The sequence below is a fragment of the Anser brachyrhynchus genome (assembly GCF_964034855.1).
Source record: "Anser brachyrhynchus genome assembly, chromosome: 2".
Classification (NCBI taxonomy): domain Eukaryota; kingdom Metazoa; phylum Chordata; class Aves; order Anseriformes; family Anatidae; genus Anser; species Anser brachyrhynchus.
This window is the reverse complement of record NC_137695.1, coordinates 115,146,531-115,154,026: the sequence shown is the minus strand read 5'-3', so window position 1 is coordinate 115,154,026 and position 7,496 is coordinate 115,146,531. Positions and strand designations below refer to the sequence as shown.

Below are 7,496 nucleotides of genomic sequence, written 5' to 3'. Positions count from 1 at the left end.
TTCCATGATGGTCTTTGTATTGCTCTTATAAGCTTGCAACACGTGCAGAGGTGGTAAACTGAAGTGCAAAATGCTGTCGTTTGTCTTTTATTTATGGAACCGGATTGTAGGATAGGCACGTTCGATGTGACTTGTTACTTTATGTTCCATCACTAATATACTTGATTTACTGTGAGAAGGGTGACAAAATACAATCATTAAATATCGATACTTTCTGTCTTTGAATATTAAACCATTTTAATTCCGCCATTGCTCCCCAAAAAATGATAATTGTGCTTACAACAATATCAAGGGCAACAGTAAAAATAGTAACACTTTGTAACAGTGTCTTCAACTTGAAATTGGCACTTTCAAAACAAATTATACTGTGTATTGGAAGCAGTTCACATGGAAATTATCATCATCTGGGATAGTCTTGTTCATGGCTAGTAACCTCATGGCAAGGCCTCCACATGAGAGATTTCTTCTGATACTCAGTTTCCTTTGCCTTCTGACAAGCCCCATATTAGGCAGATCTCAGGACAGTCGGTGTGCGCGATACTCATTTATTTTACTGTTATCAAATTCTGGTGAGTTGCTAGAGTAGTCATGTTGTTGAGGTACTGCCAGGCATAAAGATGATTACAATTTATAGCAAGAAAATTCTCTTTTTCTCTCATTAATGTTTCTGTGGGTGATATATGAGAGAAAGAGATGTGCAACTACTAGAGCTAGGAGACACAGACACAATACAAAGCAAACACTAGTGGTTCACTGTTATGTTTTTTGTTTGTTTGCTTGTTTTGTTTTTGAAACAGCTACTCCAGAAACTACAAGTTTTTTATTTACAATTTACTGCACTGTGATATATTGCAGGATATTCTTGCTTAACTTTGTGTAGTTCACCAAAACATAGGAGCATCTTTGGGCTTGGTCTGAAATTTTTCCTGATGAAAAAGCTCATTCTTTGATGCAAAGCAATACAACCCTGGGACAGCACTTCTGAAGCAGGAAGGGACTGGCAGCAAATGTCACAATAAATCCATTTGGCCTACTGAAACCAAACAGTCTGTTGGCTTTTATGAAGGATTACAATTCATGAAATATCTGCAAAGAAAATTAAATAATAAGTTTGATGCTGTATTTTTAAAACTTCCACTATTTTGACAGACATTTCTTTTAGGAAGGGAGAGGAGCACTACTGCTGTTTTTGCTCTTTCCTGCTATTTGGCAGTGCACAAAGACCCATTCCTTGTTATGTACAAGTTTACATTGATATCTGAAAAAGTTGTGCATGCGTGAGTAATAACATCACGAACAGTCCCTGAACTGAAGAGTTCTATACATGGCTACACTTCTATCAACCTCAATAATTACTTCTGCTTACAGCAGCACTTAATTTTTCCCCATGTAATTGCAGTGATGTGCCATGATATTTCAAATCTATGAACATTTGGCAAACTCCTGGAACAGTTTTTATAGGATGCCTTCCATAAAGTGCAGGTCTTCCCTGTATCAGAGATAATAATGCTGGTATGTATGAGATGATGATCAGACCTATTATTAGTTTTAACTTTCCCCAAAATGTTCTTCTGGAAAAAAAGTGCAGTTACTCATTTTCTTTTCATAATTTAAAAAGTGATTTACCAGTAACCTCTTTTCTCACAAAGGCTTTAATCTATTTGCTGTGCCCTTTTTTAAGCACACTTTCATGGTAAGTTACTTTAGTATTTTCTGCTTACGACATAAATAGGAAATGTTTCTAGATCCTGCGTATTAATCTCCTTATTGCCTCTCTTTGAAAGGAAGAAGAATGCACTGCCAGAGACTCAGTTTGGATGCAGTAGTTTCCCCTGATAAATATCTTTTCCTTTTCTTCAGCGCTGCAAAGTACTTTTGTCCTTTATTTGCCACTAATGCTTATGATAAAAAATTAAATTACTGTTCATCCTTTCAATACGTTTCCCTCAGAGAATCTCTGCTAAAGAACAAACATTTAAAAGGGATGCAGAAGCTTTAGTTTTATACACAGACCTACTATATTATTCATTGCAATGCATTTTTAATGTCACAGAAAGAAAAGTAAAATATATTTTAATTTCTGGGACTAGGCAGCCAAGTGATCCAGGGAATTGTAAATTCACAAAGGCTGTAGACAAATGCATATAGGGGAAAAAAAATAAAAATAAAAATAAAAAAAAACTGAACCAAGTCCAAAGCCTCCTAACCTCTAGTAGCCCTAAGATTTCCATGAGAGATTTGTGAAAACTCTTACTGCTTGAAAATCTCCTGAGACTGTCACCATGGTGCACAGACACCGGGAACCTCTGACCTACAAGTATTCTATGTGCTTCAGACTTTTTTTTTCTGGTAGGGGAATAGATCAGCAAAACTGAGACAATAAAGGAATAAAGGCTGAAAACAAAAATATAGCTTTGGGTTAATAATACAACATAGCTGTTGGGGTTATGATGAAGGCTCCTCCTGCCTCTCCTCCTTACATTTACTTGTAAAGGAACCAACCTTTTTTCTTTTGGTACATTTGTTCATAAACAAATTCATTTTGACTAAATAATTGCAATGATTTATGTGAGCATCCTTTTTAGTGTTTGAAACGTGGGTACTGTTTTACAAGAACAAAGAGTGAATAATGTTCTTTACTTTGTTTATGAATTGTCAAGGCTAATGGTTTTCTTTGTGTTGTATTCTCTTAGAATTCAGCAATTTATCTTCAATCCACAAGAGTTACAGCACCTAGTGAAGAATCGATTTACAAACCTCTCAGAACATAAAACTACAGATTAAACCTTATGGACACTGCATTCTTCAAACACGAATGCACCTTTTATGCTACACAATGATGGAATTGCATCATTGTTTGATATAATAAACGAAACGCAGAGCAGAATTTTCAGCTTTTGTTCTGCAATTCACAACAAAGAGTCTAATCAACTGTAATTTTCAAGGATGTATTTTGAAGTTGGGAAATGTGTACAGTTAATAGATATTTCCATAGGCTAAGAAACTTAATTTGCTTTTTAGTCTGCCAAACATCTGATAGCAACCCACCCATTAAATGAAACAAAACTGGTCAGAAATCCGAGAATAATAGTCACAGTTTACTTTTAAATGGTGACTGTAAGGGCTAATCATTTTAAAAACATAATTATTTTAATGATGAAATCATCATATTACAAAAACAATTCTCACAAGTTGGTAATGTGTTATTATTTCAGTGGTTCCGTATGGATTTCTGCAGCCTTATTTTAACAGATGATAAGACCATGTGTCAGTGCAGGTAGCTGATAATTCTCGAAAGCGGCCTTTTTTTTTTATTATTTTTACTTTTAAAGATGTTGTTATTCAGCTGCTTGACAAATGTATTAAAACCAAGTAAATCTTGGTAATATTACTGCATTCTGTCAGTCTTTTTTTTTTTTCTTCTCATCATGACCAAGGCAAAGTTGAGCGTTGCCTAATTATAGGCTGCAGGTGGATTTCTCATAAATACATCAGAAAGTTTTATGAAATTCACCACTTACCCAGTCTAAAAGAAAGAGAGAGCACTTTATTATTAGTAATGGCATTGGCTGGTAAAGACAGGAAGATAGAAAATGCCAGTTGTCATGAAAGGCCTGTGGGAAAGATTAAGTAAAAAAAAAAAAGAAACAGAACTCTGAGACTCCAGAAATGGTTGTAGTTGAAGTCAAATTTGATTTTGACAAAAGGAAAGCTCTATGCGGATGGCATACAAGGTGACATTTAGGCCATTTCTCAGCCCATTAATTTGTTTTGATGAAGAAATCTCATTACAGACTGGACAGGAAATATTCAGGGAACCAAAACTGAATGCAGGAAAGAATACAATTGGAAAATAAACTCAGAAATAGCTGGATAAGCTATGCAAAGATTAAGATACAAAAAGAAATCAGAGTTCTGGGGAAAGCTGAAAGTATGAAAGCATCACTGTAAGGCATGAAAATTATTTAAACGGGAGTAGTATAAATTTTGGAAAGAAAACTCAAAAACTTAAAAACAAGCAAAAAAAGTAGAATGAGTGTACAAAATGCATGAGTAGAGATGAGACAGTGGCTAATGCAAAGTCTGAAGTTAAAAGAATTTTTGGGAACATTATGACTCTACATTCAGTTTTGAATGAAACATGTTCGGGAAGCAGAAGAGAGATGAAAGAGCTGACTACAATTAACAGCTGAACTGACTTGATAAAAAGATTCTGCTGAGGTACACATCAGGAAAATCCCAGTGAAAGCAATAATTCACAGACAGAAGCCATTTTAAGAGCATAAGAAATGACACTTAGGGTAATTTCAAGCCAGACAGAAGTTGTACTTACTAGGTATGCATGATCTGATGGCTGATGTAGAAAGTGGGAAGTCCAGTAACGATGTTTGTCATTTTTTGTTGACTTATTTCAGCTTGTTTGGAAGCACTGTGGAAGGCTGCAAAATCTCACGGCATTCAGATAAGATAATTGCAATTATGAAGGTTGTGTTTGAAGACTCCTGCAGTGCTGCAAAAATTAATGAAAAATTAAACAGCTGGTTCAAGTCAAACCTTGGTATAATATAAGGAAGCATAGAATCACCACAGCTTTTCATCATATTCTTAAACTACACAGTTAGAATGATAAATGAGGTAGAGGGCATGACTTGAGCTGATCTAAAGTTAAAGTCCTTAACTAACATAGATGACATCATACAGCTGGGAAAAAATAATAATATATATATATATATTAAAAAAAGCTTGAGTTATTGATGAATCAAATTAGTAATTAACCTTAGAAGATTAGTTTGGTCAGCTTTGACTTATAATAAATGCCAAGAAGATGAAGTGGCTGCAACATGAAGGAAAAAAAATATATAATAATGAGAAGGACAAGTGAAATGTGGCAGCTGTGAAGTTAAGGAATAAGACTCCTATGTGCACTGAAGAAACTTGACCACTGCTGAGGTTTCCTTCAGGATGAGAATAAAAGGAGAACTGCTTCACAGGAACTGATGAAATTATAAACTGATTAAAAACTTACTTCTCAAAGTGCAAATATGTCAAATCTGTGCACTAGCAGAACAGCGATAGTTCAGAGAAAACTAAAATTTCCTCCTATTTAGGAGGAAATTCTTAATTCAGAGGGTGATGAAGCACTGGAACAGGTTGCCCAGAGAAGCTGTAGGTGCCCCACCCCTGGAGGTGTTCAAGACCAGCTTGGATGAGGCCCTGGGCAACCTGAGCTAGTGGGTGGCATCCCTGCCCACGGCAAGGGAGTTGGAACTAGATGATCTCTAAGTACATACCAACCTGAGCCATTCTATGATTCTGTGAATAGTATTACTCTACGGGCTGGAAATACTTACTTTAAATGAGAGAGACAACAGAGGAATTTTGCATGAGAGGTTGGGTGTTAAGTAAAAAGATTTTAAATGAAGAGGCTGAAAGGAAAATAGTAGATGAAGCCAAGGAAAGATAACAAAAATATTGAAACGACAATGGCAGTAAAACCTTAGAAGACTTAACTGCTTACATAAATGCCAAAATAAATCATGGAAATACACCAAAGTCTAGAGGTCAACTGTCAGTTAGCTGTATGGCAGGATATTAATTCAAGGATTAATAAAACAAGATGGCCTGCACAAGAATGATCTTGTCTGAAAAGATATTCTAATGATATAACTTCTGGGCAGGAATGGAGAGGAACAGTATCCTTTGGTATAAATTGTCTTCTCCAGACATACCTTACTAGGCATGTTATGTCTGAATTCTCTGCGGACACTTACTATATAAATTCATTATCTTTTTTTTCATGTTGCTAGTAGAGAGTGGAACTAGTAGTGCTGAAAGGAGACAACCACTCCTGGTGAAAATTCATATAAAGGGATTCGGATGGCTCTTACAGTGTATAAAATATATTAGGATATCACACAGCCCTTGCAGGATTCTTTACCCCAGTTCTGATTTTTCTGGTTTCATGACGCAGACAAGTGTTGTTCCACTCATTGGGACTGGGTTTGGCAGATGACCAATTTAATGTGGATATGAAGTAAAAAATAAAGCCTCCTCATTTTCACCAGCCCTTTCACCACAAGTAGGAGAATTGCTGGACCATTACTAATTTATTTCCAAAACAGAATATTAACCTCTTTCCAGAACATTTTTTGGACGCTGTGAAGGAGTCTATATAGCTGGGCCTCCGGGTTATAGTGGACATTGCAATAGTGTCAGTCCCTCTGGTTTATCAGCTTCTGTTAACTGATTTTCTTCCTACCCTCCTAAGTTGAAGTACTGTGTCTTCTGAAGGTCTACTTCTCTCCCTCCTCAGACAGAACTGTCTTTGTCCTTTCTGCTACCATACAATTTTTCTGCTAGAAAACTGGTACCTGAGCATTTATCTGATCATCTCTTCATTCTTTTTCATCCTGTTTGTTATGCAACTGAGTCTTCTGATTAATGTGAGTATAAGAACTACCCAAGACATCTCAAATCATTCCTATAAGAAAAATATAGGTTTTAAAATAGCTAGCAGTTTAAAGTCCCTATTTAAACAGTTTCATTTTTTTTTCTTAATCTGCCCATCTCTGTTCAGAAATGATCCACAGAATCCTGTTGCCTTATGTGAAGATGTATATATTATAAGCATAAGTATTGCTTCAGATGCCTAGAGTTCAATAATATAAGCCATTCTGCATAAGAACTAGGTGACAAATATTAAATTCAGAACACATACCTGCCATTACAAATTTATCAGTGCAAATAATAAATAAATAAATAATAAAAAAAATAAGCATGTTCTTTCTGTCAAAGATGGTGCATGGAGGTATTCCATTTTGTACTGGCAGCACCTAATAATATTTCAGTCTTCACATTCACTTATCTGAAAGAAACATACTTGCAGGACTGGAAATGAACACTTTCCCCCTTTTCAAATTCATATATTATTTAAAATTGCGAAATATTACTTTAAAAGCCGCTACAAAAAATCTGGAAAATGTGTAATACCTACCCTACAGCATAACTAAGTTAAACTCAGATCCACTATATGTGGGGAACTTTGTCAGCCAGCTGACTAGAGTCTATAGATATGTGTCGATATACTTATGCAGTTTTCAAGGACAGCAACTAGGATCAAGTGCAAAGATTGAGGACAGTTAAGTCCCTTGCAACCAATTCTTTTTATTTCAAATCAGCATGTCTATAACACTGTGTCTGACACACTCCTTTGCTATAGTACTGCAGAAGAAGTCTTTGAAGTCTTATTATTCAAGTGTGTAAGATTGTTTTAAACATGCTGGTGTTTTGAGCCAAAACTTAACTTGGTCAAGTGATCTCTGGAAATTTTTTTACATGATTTTATTCTTTTTATTATAGATCATCTCAAAATAAGTAAGTGTATTTTTACAGACAAATTATTCAGAATCATTAAAGTGTGATGTACAGCACACTTTATGGCACAAAACCTGTTTTGATTGCCCAGCATTTTTTCCATTCTGTTTCTTAAATTCCTT

The 7,496-nt window shown here is 35.4% G+C and overlaps 1 long non-coding RNA gene across 1 annotated transcript in view; it reads right to left on the bottom strand.

Annotated features, from left to right (window-relative positions):
- Positions 1-211: 211 nt before the first annotated feature.
- Positions 212-7,496, bottom strand: part of LOC308189932 — a 19,924-nt gene continuing 12,639 nt past the window's right edge. The window contains exons 3-5 of the long non-coding RNA XR_013946740.1: positions 4,334-4,510; positions 3,522-3,614; positions 212-1,086 (exon numbers count right to left, since the gene is read on the bottom strand). This is a non-coding gene — a long non-coding RNA (uncharacterized lncRNA). The remainder of the gene's footprint in view (positions 1,087-3,521; positions 3,615-4,333; positions 4,511-7,496) is intronic.